A 23,259-nucleotide genomic window follows, 5' to 3' on the forward strand; every position below is an offset into this window, starting at 1 on the left:
CTTAACGGTGATCTGGTTCAGGGAGCGATAATCGATACAAGTTCTAAGGTCTCCTTCCTTTTTTGGAACGAAGAACAAAGCTGAAGAGGCAGGGGACTTGGAAGGACGAATAAACCCATTTGCCAGGTATTGATCCAGGTATTGTCGAAGGTGAAGGTTCTCAGGCTCGGTGAGGGCATAAATTCTACTACAAGGAGGAGTAGATCCAGGTATCAGGTCTATCTGGCAGTCATAAGACCTATGAGGAGGTAGAGAGTTAGCCTGCTCCTTCCGGAAAACATCTTGGTATTCTAGGTATTCGGGAGGTAACTGGGGAGTCTCTGAAGAAATTGCTGCCAGTGCAACACCAGGTGGAGGGTGACAAGTAGAGACACATTCTGGGAACTGGACCGTTCTTGCTCGCCAATCGATCAGAGGATTGTGTTTCTCTAACCAAGGTATTCCTAGAATAATCTGGAACTGAGGGGCCTTGATCACATCGAACACGATCTTCTCATGGTGTCCATCTTGACTTACTAGCGTCACCTCTTGAGTGGTATGCGTTACTGGCCCGGAGGCTATCTCCGTACCATCCACCGTAGTAATGACGTCCTTTACAGCCTTGGGACAAAGAGTTAGATTCATCCTCAAAACCATTTCATGATCCACATAATTGCCGATGGCACCGCTGTCGACGTAAGCTTCAATTGCATGTAATCGATCCGGATTATCAGGGCTAATGAGGACCATAGGTATCACGAAATGCGAGGTCACGGAACTGGTTTTCACGCTCGGCAAGAGGACCTCTATTCTTGTCGGGCGAGGTCGTTTCCCTGCTCAGAGTTTGTAACTGTGGTAACTGCAGCTCCTACTGCCTTCTTGGCAGGTTTCACCGGACAGTCTCGAAGAAAGTGCCCTGAGTTTCCGCAATATAGGCATAATTGCAACTGTTTTCTCCTTTCCCGCTCCCTTTGTGTTAGAGGACCTTTCAGACCCCCTATTTGCATGGGTTCCCCGGAGTCTACTCCTTTGGTAGGAGTTGGCGGTTTGGAAAATACTCGAGCATCAAACTTGGAACGATCGGCCTTCCTGTTCTGCAGTCTGTGATCTATTTGAACGACCAAGTCTATATAATCCGAACAGTCTTGTGGGGGATTCACTACTTGGGCTAAAACGTCTTTGAGCTCTCCATGTAGACCTCTATAAAACAGCGTAATCCTTTTGTCCTCAGGCCATTGAGTTTCCACTATTAATCTATTGAAAGATGCAATATAAGCCAAAAGGTCTTGATTACCCTGTCGCAACGAAAGAAGCTCATTGTCCAAGGCCTGCCCCTGTGCATGTCTTGCGAACAGTTTTTCCATACTAAGCTGAAAGGCTTGAAAATCATGGAGAACCAGATCATCTTGATTAACTAGAGGGATCGACCAGTCTGCCGCATTGCCACTAAGGTACGAAAGTACAAAAGCTACTTTAGCTTGATCAGTTGGAAAGGCTGCTGGCCGGCATAAGAAGTGCAACCGGCACTGATTGATAAATACCGCAAACCTCTTTGGGTCACCAGAAAATCGTTCGGGCGGAGCCAGAGGTACATTCCCAGCTAGGTTGATCTTCACTGGATTCATAGAGGATGTTGAAGGAAGATTTGCCCCTGATGCGGGTAGCGGGGTCTGTCCGGCTTGTGACTGCAGCAATTGTCTAGCAAGATCATCTGTTCTCTCCTTGGAAATAATTAGTTCCCTTCTTAGAGCGTTCGTTTCCTGACGAGCTGCATGCACTTCTGCCCTTAGTTCCCCAAGTAACCGGGCTAGGTGGTCAGTATCCAAGGTTTCCATAGCGCCTGGGCGAGAGTTTTGCGGTAGGCTTTGCGTTCTGTAACGCTCACCTGATTCTCGCAGAGGCGCCGGTCTTGACTGGGCAACTACCGTATCTTCAAAGGTGATGTGTAGCACCCGGTTGGCTCTTTGGGCTGGACCTCTGCGCACTGTATGCCTGACTTCAAGAGTAAGATGTCTGCAGATAGAAAATACGGGGTTAATGAACTGGGGTTATTGGGGTGTCCCTATCTCTTTCCTCTTCTCCTCTCCTGTAGACCCCCACAGGTTAACGCTCTCACCTTAGGTAAGTGAATGCCGAGCTCTCCATCTGCCTCGGGGCAGGGTGCTGTAACCAGTTTCTTCACTGGATAGGTAGCGCAGGCCTCTTGACTTCAGAGGACTGCTATCCGTCGTTTACTGCACGAACGGTAAGTTTCGAGCAACTCAAATGTCTTTAAAGTCTTTAATAATGATGTCTCTTGTTTTGCAGGGTTCCGGCGATGGCGGATGACGGGCTGAAGTGAGTTGAAGATGGAGCCCGTGTGATGAATAGAAGCGCCTGGAAGCACGTAAGTAAGCGCTTGTTGCCAGCTTCCCAATGTGCTCTGTCTCTTTATTTTGCAGGTACAAGTTCGGAGCGGCTGCAGGGTGCCGGGATACCCACTGGGTTGGATGTGGAAAGGAGTAATGGCACGTGAGTATTAAAGTTCCCCAATGTCTTTAAACGCACCTTGTTTTGTCTTTCAGATGCGGGATGCAGCGCCGACGGCCTCCGGAGCGTGCGAAGAGTTGGTAAGCTTTTGTCTTTCAGATGCCGGAATGCAGTGTGAAGACCTCCGGAGCGCACGAAGAGTAGGTAAGCCTTTGCCTTTCAGATGCCGGAATGCTAACCTGTTCTTTCTTGTCTTTATAGGTGTTGCTGAAGACTGGATTCAGGATGGTAAGCCTTTTTCCTTAGGCCCAGGACCGGATGCAGAAGACACGATGAGCGTTCTGCTGCAGAGGGTGCAGAATAACGCAAAGCAAGATTCATCCACCTGGTGTGGTTTAAATAGCCTCCTGTAGTGCTTAGGTATCTCCTTCCACAGCCACGCCTAAGTAAGAAAAGAGTTCCTGGTAAGAAAAGAGTTCCTGCCTTCCAGAAGAGTTCCAGTGTTCTGAATCTAGGGAGTGGCTCCAGCCCCACCCAACAGGAAAAGTAGTTCCAAACAGAAGAGGATCAGAGGCTCAACTGGCAGGCAAGTAAGCAGCATGGTCTGCTGCAGGTAAGTCCACCCAAGCATTATGAGCCCGGCGCTTCCAGTGCTGGGACTGGGCACATTTATGAGCCTGGTGCCACTGGCGCCAGGACTGGGTCCAAAAGGTCCCAATTGGGACTGGTTGGCACTCGGAACCTGGGTTATGGATCTGCTTCCAAGGGAGTTGGGAAAACCCTGACCTTTTGGAAGCAGAGATCATGACACTTAGAGCACTGTGGCATTAGCAGTGACTGTAAATAGCAGTCACCGTTATTTACGGTCACCGTTAAAATGCGGAACCGGAAACAGCGTCATCGCACAGGAACTGGAAGGAGCACGGCGGCAATCTTTAAAAACACAATCCATTGCTATCCTCACCAGACAGGACCCCTGGCACACTTTCGACATACCGGAAAGATATCAATACCAATGAGGAATGCCCAAAGCGCCAAAAAAGGAGCGGTTCAGCCCTGACGACCTCCAAATGCTAGTGGATACCCTCCACAAGCATACTGACATTGTTTTCACTGTTTTCAGCAACGACATGCGGAGGGTGGCGGTGATAAAAAAAAAGACATCTGGGCTCTAGTGGCGCAGAAGGTGAGCGCTGTGGGCAGCACCCCCCGCACCACAAAGGATTGCAGAAAAAGGTGGGACGACCTGCGGCTGAGGGTGTGGAGTATATTCTCTGCCAATAGAAGCCAGGCCTTGGAGACTGGAGGAGCCCCAGTTTTGCCTATGAAACTTATGCTGTGGGAGGAGACATGTGCGTCCATGATAGGCCCCGAATCCATCGAAGGGGTTGGAGAAATGGAGTGCAGTGCAACGTCATCCGCTGATGGAGGTGAGTGTCCAAAGTCAATACTGCCAATGCCAATGTTATGAAAGTCACTGCTATGGTCTGGCCAAGGAGTCACGGGATGGTCGGCCACACCCCCCCCTGTAAATCATACCAAAGCAAGTGAGACCCAGGCTAGTGCCAGGTGTGAGGCCGTAACCTATATGACACATACCACACAAAGTGGCCTATTCCATGAGGCACACAGGGCAGTTGATGTAAACAGTGTGCATGTGAGCCAGCACAGTACCTGGCCAACATGAGTGACACAGACATATACATGCATTTACCACCCTAGTATTGAATTATGTGCCGTTCCCCACCCAAATGCCGATAACCCACAAATATCTGAATGTGCTATTGTAGCCATGTACAAATGCTGGCTCTCAAATCATCACTCATGCGTCCCTCTCTTACACCCCCACAGCCAGTGAGCATGACAGCGTGGAGCAGGAGAGCAACCGGCCCAGCACCTCCAGGGGCCGAGGCATGGGCAGCTGTCTCCCTGAGAGGAAGAGAACACCTGGATGCACATCACCGGCTCCAGCAAGGCCTGTGGAGGATGCACCATCCCCACCCCCACCCCCACCCTGCACTGGCGGCAGACACATGCCCTATGCCACAGTCTAAGGAGTCGAGTGTGGCTGGGGAGGTGGCAGCCACGGCCCCCTCGATGTTTCTGACAGCCCCATTTCCATCTGTGGAGTGACTGAGGAGGACACATTTGAAGTCGTCCACACCCCTGATGCCCACTCAAACCCCCAGGTCTCCTATAGTGACTCGGGTGAGACCGACACACCTGAGCTAACTGGCCAAGGAGCAACACAGGGACATGCCAGTCCTGTGACCAGTTCCCTTGAGGAAGCGCAGGAAACACATGTGAGCCCAATCCCCAGCAGGGCCACAACATCAGCCGTAGATGCACAGTGGGCTGAGCAGCTCACAGCCCTGATCACTGACTTCATGCAGGACAATCGGCAGGCCAGGGAGGAGTGGCGGGATGAACGGAGGGCACTGGGCCAGGTCATAACGGACAGCACCAACTGGCTCTGTGAGGTCCTTGGCCGGATAGCAGATGCTCTGGAGGCTGCACATCATGCACAACAGCCCCAGCATGAGGACACCCCCTCAACTAGCAACTCAACCCAGACCAGCCCGCTCCGTCGGTCGCTCCGTACGATGCACCACCAGGACATGCCTCCCCTGGCTCTGGGAGCGCACAGTGACAATACTGCCATCCACATGTGGGCTATGTGGACCCTATGGGACACGTGTGGGGTTGTTCTGGTGGGAGGGGTGGGGCGTGAGCGTGTGTTTGGGAGTTGTGGTGGGAGGGGGAGGGGGGTGAGGGTGTGTTTGGGAGTTATGGTGGAGAGTTTGTTTATCGCGTTGAAATTTCCACTTTAACTACACCAGTTGTTCATCTAAAAAAAACAGAGTGGACATTCATCATTGCGCATGTGTCATTTAATATTGCACAGTGCATAGTGTACATGTATACCCACACCCAGTGCCCGATGTCCAGACATCCTCACACCCTCTGCTGACTTGTGTGTCAGAAATATTGTCCAATTAATGATAGCCGCACGACACGTCCCTCCTGTGCATCGACAGCGTGATGCTGTCCTGCCACTTCTTCCTCCACCTCCCCTTCTTCATCATCAGGTGGTAGCAGTTCCATGTCAGGGGGCATGGGCACGTTCCGACGGATGCACATATTGTGCAGCATTACACATGCCATGGTGATCTTGGACACATTCTCATGGCTGTAGATGAGTGCCCCACCCGATCGGCTGAGGCAACGAAATCATGCCTTCAACAGGCCAAAGGTCTGTGCAATCACCACACGTGTATGGGAATGGGAACGATTCTAGTCCTCCTTGTGCCTGTTCTGTGGGTTTCAGACAGGGGTCATGAGCCACTGCTTCAAGGGATAGCCATCATCACTTGCATGAGAGGGGAATGAAGGTGAGTGTTCGTACATTCATGGCGGACAACTGTACTGGTCTTACATGGCAGCAGGTGATTTCTGGCCATCCGCACATGTCCCTGGGTGCATTGACCCAATTTCTGGCCCCGCTATGTGTCCTGTGCAATGGAATGATGGAGGAGTTATGGTGTGCACTCGCAGCATGTTTCACGTGAATCGTATATGCATGCAGCAGTGTTGTAGGAAAATCATTGATGTGTTATGTTCTGTGAGATTTGGAGGTAGGAAGTGTTGGCTGTAGTCACTAGCATATTTGTCATTCTGCACTGATCAGTACCATGGTGACTTGCAGCACTCCTGCGGAAACAGTGACACGCTGTGGTTCCTGTTAGGCTTCCTTCAATGCACTCCCAGGGATGACTGTCCTGTGTGGTGAAATGCTGGAGGCAGCGACATAGTGCATATGCAGTGCATAGTGCAGGATGCCCTTACGGTGTGTGAGGGCCGCGAAAGAGTGGTGCATGTGTTGTGCGATGTGGCCTGGTTACCTGTTAGTCATGTAGTGTTGGGTGTCGGCCTTACTTCATCACTGTGGGATTTGGTAGTCATGTGCCGTTTCACTTGCTTTGGGGCACAGTGTTTGGTGAGGTGCACATCATGCACTGGTGTCAACATTTCCACCCAGGTGGAGTATGCATCTCCCCCCCTTCCCACCCAGGTGGTGTATGCATCTCCCCCCCCCTTCCCACCCAGGTGTAGTATGCATCCCCCTTCCCACCCAGGTGTAGTATGCATCTCCCCCCTTTCCCACCCAGGTGTAGTATGCAACCCCCCCCCTTCCGACCCAGGTAGAGTATGCAGCCACCCACCTCACAACCCTGATGCACTGCCATGGCCCAGTCAGGCAACTCACCAAGCAGCCAGGCACGTCGTCCAGCATGTCGCTCCATATAGCGTGGTAGCGTGGAGTTCCGCAGGACCAAAGAGTCATGAGTTGATCCTGGATATCGGGCACAGCAATGTGTGATGATCTTGCTGGCGTTGCATACCATCTGCACGTTGATGGAGTAGTATTGCTTGCGGTTGCGATATGCCACCTCCATGACATGCGGTACTACCAACTCCACGTGGGTGCAGTCGAGGGCACCTATACAATTTGGCATGCCTGCCAGTGCATGGAAGGCAACTTTAGTATCAAATATCTCCTAGGGAGTCTGTGGTAGGGATATGTAGTCCCTTGTGTGCTTGAGGAGGGCATCCAGCACTTAGTTCAGTATCCGGGAAAATAAGGGTTGCGATATGCCATCCATGTGCCCCACTGTGTGCTGGTAGGTGCCTGTGGCAAGGAAGTGGAGCACAGACACTACCTTCAGTAGAGGGGTGATGGCGGTGCGTATTTCAATGAGGCTCACTATGTCGTCATGTATCAGGTCCACTATGGTGGTGATGGTGTCACGGTCAAGCTGGTACAGGTTGTGGATCTGCTCTGGTGTTAGGTTGAAGGGGGTGGCTCTGATGCGAGGGATTGATGGCTGCCGGCATGGTAATGGTGGCTGCACTGGTGGGGCATGCTGGGCCTGTCTCACCCTCCTTCCTGTGTCTCCTCTGTGATGGGGGCTGTGGTTGTTGCTGCCTTGCAAGCAGGGCCGCCAGCTCCAGTAATGCTACTACTATTGGTATCATCTTGGTGTGGGAGGGGGTGTGGTGTGTGGGTGTGCTCCTTTTGTGCTGTGCCAGACTCCATTGCCTCCACCTGTGCCGATTGTGTGCACCTGTGCCTCTTGGAAACACCGCTCAGGGTTCTTAACGCCTTCTCGGAGATGCCGGTATTTACTCCATGCCGGTAAGGTACTTTTCAGGCTTCAGAAGGCCGTTATTTGCATGTCCGCATGGCTTGTGATCAGCTCCGGCTTACAGCATGCCGGTAATGCCAGCATGTTGCGTCGCGTGCGCGCGCCTGGACCACTTATTTACGGCATCGTAAAATGCAATCCCGTAAATAGCGGTCTGGTTGGTCAGAATAGCCCGTAGCGGTAAGCGATGCCGGTAATTCATTACCGGCATCGTTTTTACCTTACCTCCAACCGTGGAATTACCCCCCCATGACTACTCAATCCTGTTATCATTGCTATTATTTCACCCAGTGGTAGGCAATTAAAAAGGGCCATGGTAATGTTGATTCTTTGTGATTTCTTGTGGGACAAATCCAGATAATCTTTTATTTCACTTCTTGTTAATAACATAAAACGTCTATTTGAAGGTTTTGCCATCTCTTGCATTTCCCTTTTGCCATAAATCCAGGCTGTCACTCTCTTTCCTATTTCACAAATCCTTGCCCTAGTCAGTAGGCTTAACTTATCAAAGTGCCCCTCCAAATTTAAGTTCGGAAGTGTTTGTTTTATATAACGGAGCCAATTAATTTGTTTCACCCCATTAAGCTTGCAGATGTTTCTTATAAGGCACTGGGACAGGCAAGCATTATAATTTGCCCACACCATGAGCCACAATGAAATTGGTTCTCTTGCCACTTCATCCATAATATAGCTTAGGGCCAGTTCATTTTGGACCGCAAAGTTTGGTGCCAATATCCGTAGGGCCAACAACGTTTTCAGAAAGGCATTTACTTCATGTTGAATTTCTTTCTGCTTCCCATAACCCCAAATTGTAGCACCATATTTTACAATTCCTCTAGTCCTAGCCATATGATCGATGTAATTATCTTCAGCCCCTGCTGCCTGTGTAGCCCCATACACTGTCAAATGCCCCATACTGACTGACTCATACCGCACAGTTGTTTTTTAAAGTGGGCCTCAGGGGTAAAAGCCTCTGAGAAACGATCTCCCAAATAGTCGAAATAATCAATCCGATGAATTGGATCCGTCCCACACCACATGGTCCTAAACCTCCCCTGCTACCTAGACATCTGCAGATATTACTGCAGATATTTTTAGAATTCACCTGCAGGTCTAATTCACCCATAAAGGCTACACAACTGTTAATCAGACATTGCAACACTCTTGGGGTCTGAGCTATAAGCACAGAATCATCCACCTAGACTTTCAGTGCCCCCCCACCCCCCTATTTTTCGAATTTCCGCATGACAATCTACTAGGAAGTTATACAGCTTGTTGATGTACAGGGAGAATAAAATCGGGGGAAGTACGCACCCTTGCATGACCCCAGCCTGAATCGGAAACCAAGACCTGCAATAACCCTCTGCCACTGATTTTACACATGCCACAATGTTCAAATGCAGGCAGATGAGGAGAGCCCGGACCCCCGCAGGAAGGTCGTAGGACCTCAACACCTGCAATGACTTTGCTCTATGGACTTTATCAAAAGCAGTGCTGCGGTCCATAAATGCAAGGTACACTGGCTCTCTCTTTATATGCAGTGAGTATGCAATAATCAGATAATGATTTAAGCATTGATCAATAGTGCCCAGTAAAAGACGAAATCCAAGTTGGATTGGGGATAAAATTGAGTTTGCTGACACCAAATCCTCTATTGTCTTCAAAAAGCATCTCCCAAAAATTGAATTTAGAAGTGAAATAGGGCAATACGATTGAGGGGACTCACTTTCTTAAATAGATGGACAATAACTGCCATCATCCATTGTTCCAGGACAATGACTGTCACCATTATCACATTGAACAACCCTGCTAGGATGGGTCCCCAAATCTTGATAAAATCTTGATGATAATCTTCCAGAATGTAATCTGAACCTGCTGCTCTATTCCTTTTCGACATTTTATTAGATTTTATTACATCTTGATAGTCAAATTTCACTTGGTTGTTAATCAATGTTCACTGCACATTGCACCTGGTAGCATGAGCCTCCCAATTTCCTGCCTCCTCATGGACTCCTGCGTCCATAGCAGTATTGTTGTAGAGATTTGAGAAATGCACAACCCAGCCACTGTCCGGAATCATAGTCTCTAAACCTGAAACTTGCACCCAATATACAGGGGTTTTATTCATTGCCAACCAAAAGCTTTAAGAGTTATTTACCAAGCTGGCTGCCTCAAGTAATTCCCAAGAATTCATGTCAATTTGTAATTTCCATTTTCTATGGCTCTTTTATAAGATGATCTTGCCTGTATAATTTCACTCTTATGTGCAAATTTATACTACAGTAAGGAAAAGATCACCCTTCTTGCTGACCTGCACTGCTCATCACACGGTCCTTTTAGGGCTCCTTTATTCCTACCCAGGGCCCTTTTTAATAGGAATAAACCCTGGATATCTCTCGTGAGGTCCTCGTAGTTCAAGATGATTGACTCTGTCTTAGCCAGCTCGTCTAATAACAACATCGATATTTGAGTGTTTAGTTGCAGGATTTGATCCCCTATTCAGGGTTTATCTGCCAACTCCCATCTCAGGCTTTTGTTATCAATTCCATTGCAGGTCAGCGATTCCAGGCGGTTAAATGAGTTCCTGATTGGTGCTGTAACTGTTCCGTGGATCGTCAAAGCCAGACCATAGTGATCACTGAAGAGGGATGGCTGTAGGCAAATCCACTATCTGGTTCTACAGATTTGATGTCACCATAAAATAGTCAATTGTTGAACATCCTCTAGTAATATGTTATACATAATTTTACAGCCAATCGTATACTATATATCCACAATTCTCTAAAGATGGCTGTGTACTTGCACAGTCCCCAATGCACAGATATTCTTACCTTGAGGCACTGCCTCCACTCTGAGCCTCTCCTCTTTTAGAATTGTGATAGGTGCACAAACCCAACAATCAACAGACCGTCAAACCTCAATGGAGTCACAGACATCATATATATGGTTCATATTTACCACTGTTATGGTGAGTGTTTTGAAAAATTAAATAAACACCAATCCCAGTGTTCATTATGTACTTCGTAATGAAAATATGCCACTCCTAACTCCAAAACATAACTGTTAAATGTAAATCCGAAGGATAGCTCATCGGCAGCACCCTTGTCTTGGAAGCAAGACAAAGCTCAAATCATGATCCAGCACTTAGAAACCACTCGCTGGTATTAAGCGTGTTATAAATTAACAATAAAATAAATATAGATCTGTGGGCATTCTTATATTCCCCAAATTCGCTTTGATGTTATGCAAAAGCATCTTGAAACCCTCATTGATGCTTTTGGCTTGTTTATAGGGGTATTTCAAAAGATTATAGAAGAAGTCTTTCCAGAAAGTCTGTCTCTGGAATTACAACCGTCTATCAGAAAATAATGATATGTTTAGTCTACGTTTTGATCATTTGCTTTGCTAAGTAATGTTGGGATGGAAATGAGTATATCCCACCCGCTTAGGCATCTTCAGGTGAGGCAAAATCCATATGAAGTGATGTAGTGTATAAGGGGGGGAAAACTGCACGCTTAAACACAATATTAGGAGTATCATAGCGCCAACAGTAGATGTGCAGCAGTAGAAAACACATAGAATGAAACTCCATTTTGTAGTAGGCCCAAAAATCACAGGCTTGTCTGATTGTGCCGCACCCGCCAAACTCCATGAACCCAGTTCACTAGGAATTTGTGCAGCTACTTCTCACAAAAGTTGACTTACCCCTTGTCCCTTCACTCTTGCAAATATTTAGTATCTTTTTTTGAGGAATGTGCCTTGAAGAGCGTAAGACAACCCCAAGCCCTGCAGCATGTCCATCCGTCTCCACTAAACATCCAATAGGCCTCTAACCCCCACCCAGAGAGACCAAATCTAGGCCCACACCACTGACACGACCACCACACCTCTGCATTCCCCGATAAGTAAGCGACCCTCCTGTTTTAACACAAATTAAGTGTCAATAAAAGATGCAAGCATGCGCAGCTGTATTTCTTCCAGCATTATACAGCCTTTGTAACACGAGGTACAGGGAGGTATAAATTAAAGATCAAACCCAGGGTGAAGATCATGAGTACGGGAAGTGCAGTATCACTGAGGCCCTGAATGTGTGGGTCAGCCTGAATGTATTTCATCCTTCTTTTCCCCCGGCACCATTTTCCACGCTGCCTAGGTGCATGCCACAGTGATTGACTAGGGAGCTTAGCGTGTTAGTTTAGATCTAACTTTGTATTATACGAGCAACCTGACTTTCACCGAAGACCAAGCAGAGTCCAGCTGACCCACACAGATGCACATTGACAGCAAAAGAACTAACCAATTGTAGCCTGGCATTCCTTATGAGCAGGTACATCTATACGGTGCTACTAATCAGTAGCACTCGTTGTTACTGTATATGATGACGTCACATGGCTTTTTAAGCTTCTGCTTGGGTTATCTCTATTATGCAGCATGCCTAAAATAGCACTTGCCTTCATTTGGTGACCCTTGGGACGTGATTCCATCATCCCCATACCATCGTGGGTATCCAGGTGGCCTCTCTGGAAGTGCCGTGCCCACCTATGGTGACCAGCCCCAAAACGCGTACGATGAGTGGCCTTGCTGGTGCCGTCGTTGCAGAAATCCCAACTGCTCGTTGGAGGGGGTTGTGGCCCCAGGGAGAGGCACATGCCTGTTGTGGATTCACCGTGAACGGAGGATTTCAGAAGAACATGCACACATGAGAATAGCCTGCAAGGGATAAAAAAGTAGGGTTGGGTTTGTAGAGCAGTGTGAAGAGGGTGAATATGTAGTGAATGAAAGTGAGAGTGTATTTTGGTTTGTAGACTGTGGAGATTATTTATGGCCATTTTTCATTTAATTTTTTTAAGGATCTGAAGGATAAGGAAAAGGGAATATTGCAGCCCCCTGAGTAAGGGGTGATGGTGGCAGCACATGCATTGTCTCGACCAATGTGAGAGAAAAATATAAGGAGAAATATAGGAGCTCCATATAATTAGAGAGCTCGGCAGAAGTAGTGGTTGTTATTTTAGCTTGTTATTCTAGTGTGTTATGTTGATGTATTTTAAAGTGTACGGAGGAGGCCCATGAGGGGCATGTGTGAAGTGTGTGAGCACATCAGGGGAGTGTGTAGAGAGTGTATGAAGAAGCTCTAGTGGGGAAAAAGGGGTGAAGTAAACTCATGATATATCTGTGAAATTATTGACAGTATTGACTGGTATTCGAGACATGATTAAGGTGTATATGTTTTAACTAGTTTAAACGAATTTCTGTTTTGATTGTGGCACAGTAGTATAAGCATAACCCAGACACCAGACACCCTCCAGAAACCACCATGGGGATGGACACAACCCTAGAACATATATGTAAAACCTTGCCCCTGTACTGTGTGAAAATCCAAAAGTACCGCAATCAATGGGTGACTGAGACAAAAGGGGAAGGAATGCCCCACTCCTGGCCTGAGCATGGGTCCTTTAATAGATGCACCCTGGACCATATATCCATGTACTTGACTGCAAGGTATAAGGGGATACGGTTGCAAAATATAAGGGAACTATTAGACCTCTGGAGAATGTTCGAAGAAACAGAGGTCCCAAAAGGGGCCGAGGCAACATCTGACAGTGACAGAAAAACTAATAGAGAGGATATTGGAAAGAATGGGGAAACGAAAAAGGGAAAAAACCCAATAGCAATGAGCCCAGCCAAAGGGTATACGTACCCGACATATGTGTCAGCGGGCACTACATGGCCACACTAAGTCCGGCCCCACCCCCACTGTACATCTCACCCCCAGAGGTATCGGCCCACATTGGGGTGAGTGCAAGAGACCTAAAGGTAGCATTAGCTTCAACGTGCAGTGAACTGGCAAGTCTACAGGCATTATGTGAGGCAACAAGGGTTGCAGAGGTTTCACTGTTGCCCGCGGGCCACCCCAACAGCCACTCAAGGACAAATAGAAGTCAGGCGTCTTCCTGTTCAGAATAGACAGTGCACCCATAAGAACCAACCACGTAGAGTGGGACGGAGAAACAGACAGCTTGGGATATGAGAATGTAGGGTGCCGGATGAGGGATGAGGAATATTGGAGCAACATCGATGACAGAGGAAGATGTAGATGAAGGGGCCGAGCAGGCGCCCCAGGCTACACCAAGACTAGAGAGTCTATGTGAGGGAAGATTGTGGGAAAGGTTTGGCAGAATTGCACTGGCACAGAAAAAGTGAAGCGCAATTAAGGGTGGGAAAGGAAAGGCAAAACTGCTAATTCCCCTAATACACAAGGGCACGGGCGACAATACTATGTACCCTGCACCAAATGGACAAAAACAACCTTCCCAAGGTACTCCCGCCACTGACAGCCAGGGTGGAGAAATTGATTTATGCATTTGAGAAAAACATAGCAGGGTTACCCTTAGCCATAAGGTACATTAAGAGTTTGTTGGTAGCAGAAGTGGGAAATCAAGCAGAAATGGTGTACATTAAAACTGGGTGCCCAGGAGTAACGCTAAGTAACAATGCCCATGACGATGAATCATTCAAAAAGATTAGGGCCTGGGTATGGGATGCACTGTGACGTACCTTCCCAGACACCACAGACTTGCGAGCAATAATGCAATTCACAATGGGTGATGAGGAAGATGCTGCGTAATAGATTTTCTGGGTTCAAGAGATGTGAAGAGCAGAAACGGGCAGTGCATGGGATCAATCAATGTAATTATTTTATTACATTGTAAAATGAGGGCTCCCCAAAGAAGTGCAGAAAACATTTGATAAGATAGCGGGGGTGGAAGCAAATGGGTGGCCTGAGATTCAAAGCATAGTTCACCATTGTAGGAGGATCAAACAGCGAAAGAAAAAATAAACAGTTCTGAAGAGGCAGGTGGAGGAAGAAAAACTGTTTAAAAAAAAACTGGTGAAGGTAGTGTCAGTATCGGTAGGGCAGCCCCCATAACAGATGGACTTGGAGGGGTGCTCCTCAATTGCGACCGAGGCAAGGATAGCAGCAGTTTGGGAGGGGGATTTGGAGGACAAGGACCAAGGAGGGTGGACCGGGACAGTGATGGTTGTGTGGGCATGTGGGAGATTGGGGCACTTTTTGAGAGAATGTTGCAGCAGGCAGGGAGGGAATTATAACTAAAATCAACCACAGAATGCATATCCCCACCCAGATAGCCCCCAAGAGCCCACTCAGGGAATGACTTCAATACTGTACGAGATTCAACAGGCCTATACACAGTTACCTCCCCATACACCCGGCCCTTACCACCACCACACAAGCAACAAGCAATGCACCCACACCATCCCCGCCACAACCAGCAGACTGCAGAGAACAGCACCTTTTCGCAACTGCACCCAATGGAGCAGTGACCACATATCAAGGAGCAATGGTGGTAGGAGGAAACCCTTTCTCGTTCCCTGGGACAGACACATGCCCTGACTAGGAAAGGCCAGAGAGAGCATTTGCGTGTCCAGTCCTGTCAATTACCTTACATCCAGAAGAGGAACCACTGGTGGGGGCAGATATAAGAAATAAACAATTCATCTTCATGGTGAACTCAGGAGCGGAGAAGTCGTGCATTAATAACGGAAACTCCCGTTTTCAGCAAAGACTCTCTATACCAGGGATTCTCTGGGACTGTTTTAATGGTTCCATACACAAAAGATGTAGACGTTAAGGTGAGAGGGATGGTTGTTGGAGCCCCCCTCCTATAATCTGAGAGTTCTCCAGTTAACTTGCTTAGGAGGGACCTGCTTAATAAATTGAACATGGCAATTTCATTTACAGACAGAGGGATCCTCTGTGCCACACCTGGCATGTGCTCCCTACGAGCATTGCTGGTAATATATGCTGTGGCCAGTGAAGTAGCAGTGAGGGATCTTCCCGTTAAGGGTACCCACTGGCTTCATTTTTTGACCTGTGGTGCTCCCCGAGCTGGTGGCTGGAACAATCTTAGCCCTAGACTTGGAATGGCTACTTGTGACTGCTAAAAGGATTTTAGTGCTGGGTACTGACCCCCATGGGTGCCAATGGTGCACTGTACTGTGCATCGGTCCCAATGTGCCCCTAAGAGAATTGTCTGATGAATATCTTTTTGAGGAAAGCAAGAATGATGGAGAAATCATCCTTGAGATTTGCATACCTTGTGAAATAATGGTACAATACAGGAACCTGCAGTGCCCCTTCATGGGGTCCACCCGCATTCAGTGAGACAGATTTGCAATATGTCCCCACATATTTATGGACAACCCACCCACACAATGTAGGGATACTGAAAGAAGTGACTCCTGTAAAAAATAACTCAAACCAGGAGCAGTACTCCCATGGGCTGAACAATACCCACTGTCCAGGGAGGCGGAGGAGGGGATTCAGGAAACACTGCAGGCAGGCTCTATTGCACCAAGATATCAGAGCACCCTCCACCTCACCATGCTACACAGTCATATGCCCCATTAAAAAGGCAATAGGGGCAGTTGGAGGATAATTCAGAATGTGTGACCCCTCAAAGATATTGTACAGAAAGAGTTTCAACTTGTTCCCAACCCGGCATAAATTTTGTGCAGCACCCCGAAGGAGGCTACCCATTTTACTGTGGTCGATTTGAAGAATGCATACTTCTCAGTACCCCTCCATCCAGACTCACAGTACCTTACAGCCTTTACCCTGTGCGGGAAACACTATGAACAACTTTTCTTGCCCCAGTATTTTTAACAGGATATTACATGAACATCTAGGGAACATCCAAGTAAACAGCAAGATAATTCAATACGTAGATGACCTACTGGTCTGCAGTGACAGTGATCACAGCCGTTGAAGGAACTCCATTTCATTACTACAGTTTCTAGCAGGAAAAGGGAACAAAGTGGATAAGGCAAAACAATAGTACTGTCAACTGGAACTGCTTTACCTAGGGCAGCTCCTTTCTAAAGATGGAAAAAGGATAATTCCTGGAAGGGCAGCTACAGTACATGCCACTGCCAAACCACTCACTGTGAAGGACATGCAATAATTCATAGGATTGTGCAGCTATTGCAGGGCTTGGATCTTAAACTGCACAGCATACACATGGCACTCCAAGAGGGCCTTAAGGAAGCACAGAAAGAGAGCAACAAAAGAGTATGGACCCTAGAGATCACAGCTAGTTTGTGCAGCATATGAAGGGGGAGACAATGATAACCCCAAAGTGAAAGATAGCCCCCTAGAAGAGGGAAAGTGCTCTTCGTTGATGGGTCACCATCAATTGATCTGTAAACTGATGAAAGGCATGTTGGGGCAGCAGTGGTACGCCTGCCTGAAAAGAGGGAGAATATGAAACACTGGTCATGACAAGATTACCCATGCATTATTCTGCACAAGCAGCTGAACTAGTAGAGCTCATATAAGCCCTGCAGGCCTCTAGAGGGTGTTGTGTTACTATCTATTCAGACTCTGCATACGTCACCACCACGGTGCATGAAAGTCTGTCATGCTGGAGTAGGAGCCGGTTCAGAAGAGCAGATGGCTCACCAGTACAGCACGCTACCCTGCTCAACACATTGATTTCCACCCTTGCACAGCCCTCTTTGGTGGCGGTAGTCAAATGCGCAGCACATACAAACAATACAGATGAAATATCACTGGGAAACACAGCCGCTGACACAGCAAAAGCTGCAACATTTCTCCCTGTGCCAACATCTGCTGAATACATTGTCACCATAGTAATCACCAGGCCGGATACAAATGCACACATGGCTCTCCCTATCACACACATCATTGAATTGCAGAGTAGGGCACCCCCAGAAGAGCAGGATTTATGGCTCAAACATGGGTCCATGCAATCACCCACAGATCTCTTATGGAAACAGCAGAGCACAGGGAAAGTAGTAATGCCTGTGGAACTATTGCATACAGCCTTTGAGCAACTACATTTCCCATCCCATAGCTCTAAACAACACATTGCAGCAGACATTCAGGAAGATTGGTTTGTCCCAAACTTACAAGAGCACCTAGAAAAAATGGTGGTCCAATGTACAATGTGTCAGTTATTTAGCACAAGCTTGACACTGAGACGCTAGGAGGAGCTTTACCCCACCCCATTGGTCTATTCTGTGATCTGCACATTGACTACGCAGACATGGGAGAATGGGGCAAGATACTTGATTGTGGTGTTTTGTCCGTCCTCAAGATGAGTTGAGGCTGGTCCATGTGCACGCCCAGATGCCAATTGTACTGCTAAATTCCTTGACAGAGAGGTCTTCCCCCATTGGAGAGTGCGTGTTATTTTACGGTCAGATAATGATAGCCACTTTTTCATTGAACTCTTCTACAAGGAAATAACTGCCCTGTTATGAATTAAACATTCTATGTGCTCCATTTACCACCCACAAGCAAATGGTGTGGTGGAGAGGATCAACGGCCTCCTTAAAAGCAGACTGTCCAAACTATGCAACACCCTAAAGAAGAATTGGGTGTACTGCCAGCCCCTGGCCCTGTTTCATCTGTATCCACAGCCCAGTAAGGACCACCACCTCTACCCCCATGAAACAGTGACTGGCCGATGCATGTAAACACCCCTGTCACAGGTACGAAGAGCATCAGATGCTCATAGAGCAGCAGCAATTTTGGGGGAAGAGTTCAAACAGTATCTGGCTCAACTGACATGTGCAATAAAAAGTATTGCAATACACATGGCACTGCCACACACAGAATATGCCCAAGCATCAATTGCCCCATAAACTGACACCGCCCCCATGCAACCATTGTTGCCAGGGAAAATGGTCTATGTCAGAAACTTTGAGCAAAAATGGAACAATCCCAGGTTCCATGGGCCCTACGAGGTTGTGTATTCTACCACCCTTGTGGTAAAGGTGAACGGGCTAAGGTACTTGATACACCTCTCAGATATTCACAGGGCACCACCTGACGTGACAACAAGTGTCCCCATCGAACAACAAACAACTACCTTAATAAGGTAACTCTATGCTGTCCATATTAGTGCATGTGAGAAGATACAGCGTACATGCATTGCTGCTAGAGCACGAGCTACATAAATTAAAACTCTCTCTTTTTTCTCCCACCAACCGCTTACATTTTTCCCTCCCCTCCCCATGTTTTCCAGAAATCTACAGGTGTAACGAAGATGGAGATGACACCACTGAGATATTCTTCTAATAGTGATAGAAGAAGACATTCTTGTAATAGTGATAGAAATAGCATTGCTACCACTAGGATGCACAGCTAAAATTGTGGTCTTCATTTTACGACCAGTTTTTTCACTGTAACGATGTTTGCATTGGGAATTTATTGGGGAACATCTTTTACCTGGGCTGCCCATCTAAAAGAAGGGGGATAGGGAATTACGGGTATATGGAATATGAGTGCACCTCTCAATGTCACTGGATCACATTCAAATGGTAATGCAGTATATTTTAACGTCACTATGGTTCCTTCCAATTCAATTGAAGTACCGTCCACCACTGCTAAGCTTCCCCCTAGAAGCACCCTGGTAGTTAAATCCACCCAGATCCCCACGTCCTCCCTATCACAGTGCTAAAGTTCAGCACAGGCTTTAACACGAATTAAAGTGTATCAGTCAATATTTCAGAACCAACCACTGTAATGAAAAACATATCAATGCATAAAGTGTTCATCGGAAATAGTAGCAGCTCCCAAACCACTATATGTAATATTAAAATGTTCCAAATACTAATGCCAAATGTAAACGACTCTTTGTGTAATGGGAGTAGTAATGTAACTATGACTAGAAGCAGAAGTACAATAGTGAAACGGCATGCAATACGTAGTAGCAGAAAGAAACGGCAAGCAAGCCAACGCAAATATGACATATATCACGGTTTAGGCCTAGATGCAATGGAAGATATACCCGAACACTCGAACAGTTGCTACTCCGCCATGAGTGCAGTGGGAAGGCGAACAACTAATGGGAGTTGCTACGTCTGTTTTTTAATACCGCACTGTTAGGCAGAATCATATTCAGTACCCTTTGGGAACACCACACACAATTAAGACTACAAGTATAAGTACAATTTCACCTTTGGTACAAGCCTATACTACACAGTAAAGTGGTAGCGATGGCTGCACAGCCAGACTTATCTCAAGAGTAAAGTGAGCAGTACAAGAAGTTACACAAAGGACAACAATTATGGGTCAAACAAACACTGATTCAAGGTTTCTGAGTAAAAGAATATAATTTATTTACACCATTAGTTATAAACAGTTCCCTAATATAAAGCAGCAGAAAATCACAATCTTAATACACTACAATGACCCCTAAACAATTCTGGACAAATTAGGCTCAAAATGAAGTGTGATCAAAATGGCACTCCAGTATTTTTAAAAGGGAGAAAAGACAAGGTTATCAACAATCAATAAGCACCAACAAGTTATAGGCAGGGCAATCTAGAAAAGGCTTACTACAACTAGGATTCAAGTCAATAGGCCTTGGCCAATGTTAATGGTTCTGAGTCTTTGCAGAGGATCACACAGTTCAGAGTAGTTTGCGATTAAGTCTTTGCCAAGAGTTCAAAACGAAGTTGGTCAGAAGAAAATGTATTCAAAGGAGAAGAGAAGGACAAGTCGCGCGGTCGGACGGAACAAACAACTGAATTTGCACAGTACCTTAAATGAAGAAGAATGCTGTAGCTGAGGCGGTTGTTCCTGGCAGTTCCTGCAGGCTCATGGTTCCTGAAGTGGCTGTTGTGATGACAAGAAGGAGGGAGACTGGAGGGTCCTGCACTTCCCAGGGAAGAAGCCAGCAGCAGAGCACAGCGTTGAACAAAAGGTGCGCTCCTTAAAACCCAAAAAGGTTCCGTTCCTCCTGGCTATACGGTTCACTGCAGCAATGCACAATAAATTTGACCAGAAGAGGGAGGCCGGCGTTTGGTGTTTGGCGAGCTGGTTGGTCCCACCAAGCTCAAGGGAAGAAGATTCCTTGCAGATCTTCTCTGCCATTGGAGTTTCGGGTGATTCGGTCCTGCAGCAGGGCTTCACAGGGATGTCCAGTAGTTGCAGCAGTCCTCTTCCTTCAGCTCCTCGTTGGTTCTCGCATTCCAGTGGTGACTCTGCCTTCTATGTCCCAGAGACCTGCTTTTAAGCAGTTTTCGCCCATTCACACATCCTGGCAGTCAATCACACAGCAGGGTGACTGTTCTGGCAGGACAGCCACCTAGCCAATCAAACCAGAGTGTGAATTGGGTCTACAAGGAGATCCTGTGCAGGGGGCCTCAAACCCCTCCCTCACATCCTGTCTACCCAGACATTCAGGTGCCTAAGGAGGGCAGAAGCCTGCCAAAGGACGGCAAACAAAGGAACCAAAACACGAGAAAGACCTTGAAAATGGCAAATAAACCCGACCGGAACCAAATAAAAATAAAAGGGGTCCAGCAGATTACAGTTTGAGGCTACCACCATAGCCTCTAACGTTACCAAGGTTATTTCTATAGCTTGCGGTAAAATAAAAATAGTAGATACCACTGCCACCAGCCAAATCTTAGAGAAAGGGGAACGAAATAATGTTCCATGAGAATCAGATAAAAAGGGATAACTTTTAACCCTTCCAGTACTCTATGGGAAGATAGTTTGTACTGGGTATGTAGATATAAAAAAGACTAGTAAAGTCAATGGCAACTTTACATGTTCTGAGAGACAGTAGTCTGTCCCAGAAAATGGAGTTTAACAGTGGGAAGTTTAAAAAGACAACCATGTGTCACTGAACTAAAGGTGCTGTGTGACACACAATATAAAGATGATGCCTATGGAGTGGGTGAAACTCCATAGTCCATAAGCACAAAAATGTAAAACACACAGCAAAAACACATGTAAGATTGGGAAAAAAGGCTCACACTCTTACCAGGTGAAAAAATAAATCCTAGAAATCCAGCAAAGCTGCTGAGGGACTCAACAGGTAAGGGAAATTAGCCATTCTGGAGAATTCTCCCTAACACGCACACATGTGGGGCACCCAAAGTCTTAGTTCTGCAAGAAGTGCCCATAATAGAGACCCAATACCTAATTCATCTTGCACTATTTAGGTTCAAAGGCACTTTCCAGGCACGCAATGTTCAGCTAAAACTCATCGATCCTGACCCTCTAAAATGCAAAGCCAGTTCCGATAACCCCAACTACCTGAAGGAATCACATCTAGTAATCGAAGGGATAAGATATGTCAACAACGAGTAGCAAGAAAAAACACATGCATGTAGGGCCAATGGACTTTTTGCTTTTTCTGAGAAAATTGCAACACTCGTGGAGCAAACATGCGCACAAACCTGGGCAGAACACATTTTCAAACTAACATGGATTGCATCCCTCGAGAGACCAGTAAAAGTGCACCAACAGAAATCATATCAACTTTTTTTTCAGTAAAGGGACAATTTCTGTCAGGTCAAACGAACAATGTCACCGAGCTGTCAAAGTAGCCATTCTCAAGAAATGTGCTGCAGCGCAGGTGGACTATTACTGTTGGATATGCGGCTAGCATGCATACTTGCACCTCCAGCCTTCTCGGAGGGGCTACTGTTCACTAGCAATGCTGCACACTGCCCTGTTAGTAGTACCAGAAGAACACCTGAAGGGGGACTCCTACTCAAAGCTCTCACTGTGCCCCCAACAATGGAAGCATGAAGCACAAGGCCATCACCAAACCTTTGCATCCTCCGTGAGAAAGTGCCCTATGACCAGCTGCGAAGAAGAAAGAGAGCCTCAAATTACACATCACAAGTTTCACACGCACTGCTTGCGCAAATACCTGAGAAATATAAACTCTACAATTCATCAGAGAAATGTTTGCATCCCTAGTACCCATTATCCAGACACCGGCCAAAGCAAAATGGCTCCAAAAAGTGCGATTGGAGCTGATCCAGTTGGCTAATGATACGGAGCAATGGTTCAATGTCATAAAAGTGGAACTAAGAGCTCTAAGACTTATGGCAATGCAGAACCAGTACGTACTGGATCTCCTAACAGCCATGGAGGAGGTGTTTGCAAAAAGGTAGGCAGTTCACGTTGCACATTCGTGCCTTCTGAAGACACCGAAAATGGGAAGTTGTTGCACATCATTGCTGTAATACATGAACTACGGGTAAAAATGAAAAAAGAAACTGGGGTCAAATAAGAGGACTGGTTTTCCATGGTCTTCAGCTGGGCTCCATCATGGCTTGGAACATTGGTGAATATATTAGTCCCCATCATCGTGGTTTTCCTGGTGATCTTTTGCACGTGACAATTGGGTCTCCGGTGTTGTGCTGAAGCTGTGCCTAATAGTGTAGTGATGATGCTCAGTATTGGGAATACTCGGGTAACTTGTGATACAAAAGAAGTGATCAAAATGATCAAAATGATTGCACCGTTTACCACAAGGTCCCAGTTCCCATTGATAATATAGATGATGACTTAGCCACACAACAATTGCCCCTCCCCCGATCCCAAATAATATTAAGAGGTATGGGTGGATCTGGTGGGCGGGGGAGGGTGCATCTATATGACATGTACACCTGAACAGTATGCCCGACAAGGGGAATGTTTCCGACACATGTGCAGAGCTTGGATGCCTAATAAGGGAACACCAGCATGAGACGAAGCGGAAAGGCGCCCAAATGAGCGTAAATATGGGGGAAGAGAATTTATTTCTGC

This window comes from Ambystoma mexicanum, chromosome 2p (genome assembly GCF_040938575.1).
Source record: "Ambystoma mexicanum isolate Mex_15411 chromosome 2p, UKY_AmexF1_1, whole genome shotgun sequence".
Classification (NCBI taxonomy): domain Eukaryota; kingdom Metazoa; phylum Chordata; class Amphibia; order Caudata; family Ambystomatidae; genus Ambystoma; species Ambystoma mexicanum.